The following is a 1,461-nucleotide window of genomic DNA, read 5'->3' as shown; positions in this document are numbered from 1 at the left end:
GATTCCATTCATTATTCCATGCACCTTGATGCTAAACTGCCACTGTCAGCTGATGAGGAGGACATATCCATGCTGAGCATTTTACAGAGCCTAGGCCGAGCACGCTCACTTGTTTTAGGAATTTCTTGTCCATCTAAATCATCAAGGGTGGACTGCCTTGAGAACAGTTGTACATCATCCATCTTTAAAAAACAATTTTGATACATGATATGATGTGGATGGACACTGAAAACATTATGCCTAATGAAATAAGCCAGACACAAAAGGAATATATTGTATGATTCTACTAAAATCAAGTGCCTAGAATAATCAAATTCATACGCAGAGAAGATGGGATAGAAATTACCATGGGCTGGTGCCAACCAGTCTTGTAAGGTGCAGTTGGAAACTGGGGACATGGCAGCACCCGGCCCAGCACTCGGCCTTTTGGACATTGATGGGACCCTGACCACCCTGCAGCAGAAAATTACCAAAGAAATGGATGACTTCCTACAAAAAGTGAGGCAGAAGATCAAAATCGGAGAGGTAGGCATGCTGGACTTCGAGGAAGTGCAGGAGCAACTGGGAAATGATGTGGTTGAAAAATATGATTACACGTTTCCATAAAATGGCTTGGTAGCATACAAACATGGGAAATGCTCGTGTAAATGTCACGAGCATTCAAAGTCACCTGGGTGAGGTCCTAATCCAAGATTTAATCAACTACTGTCTGGGCTACAATGCAAAAATTAAACTCCTGAAGAAGAGGGGTACTTTCACTGAATTCTGAAATGGGATGTTAAACATGTCCCCTATTTGGAAGAAGCTGCAACCAAGAGGAACGCATTGAGTTCTACAAATTCAATAAAAAAGAAAATATAAGAGAAAAACTTGTAGCAGATCAAGGAAGGAGTTTGCAGGAAAAGGTCTTACGTTTTTCACAGGAGGCCAGATCAGCTTTGATGTCTTTCCTGATGGATGGGACAAGAGGTATTGCCTGCAACATGTGAAAAATGATGGTTATAAGGCCATTTATTTCTTTGGAGACAAAATCATACCAGGTGGCAAAGACCTTGAGACCTTCACAGACCCCAGAACCGTGAGCTACTCCATGATGGTGCCTGAGGACACACACAGGATCTGTGAAGAGTTTGCCTACCGTGTGAGTGGGAGGGGCAGGGGTCCCAGCTGACTAGCCAGCAAGGGGCATTCAGTGGCCCAAGCCAAGGGCCCTCCTGCACATGCTCACCCCCCCCCGCAGCCCAGCCAGGCTCTGCGCACTGTGTCAAGCACGTGTGGTCTTGACCTCCACCGCTGACATGCCTTGCCTCCACCTCCAGTGCCAGAAGCTTCCAGAAGGGAGGAGAAAAGACTTGTCAAGAATTGCTTAGAGGAATACCTCCCATAAAAGATTTTCCCCACCCATCTGCAGCCCCCTAGTCTAATATACTCACCCCAATACATGCAGTCACAGTACACATG

General features: G+C 45.7%; 1 pseudogene; it reads left to right on the top strand.

The window, feature by feature from the left end:
* Window positions 1–396: 396 nt before the first annotated feature.
* On the top strand, window positions 397–1,171 carry LOC115895668 (annotated as a pseudogene).
* Window positions 1,172–1,461: the final 290 nt, after the last annotated feature.

The sequence above is a fragment of the Rhinopithecus roxellana genome, chromosome 22, assembly GCF_007565055.1.
Source record: "Rhinopithecus roxellana isolate Shanxi Qingling chromosome 22, ASM756505v1, whole genome shotgun sequence".
In the NCBI taxonomy this organism is placed as follows: domain Eukaryota; kingdom Metazoa; phylum Chordata; class Mammalia; order Primates; family Cercopithecidae; genus Rhinopithecus; species Rhinopithecus roxellana.
Note: the sequence above shows the minus strand (reverse complement) of the source record. Positions and strands in the feature narration are given on the sequence as shown.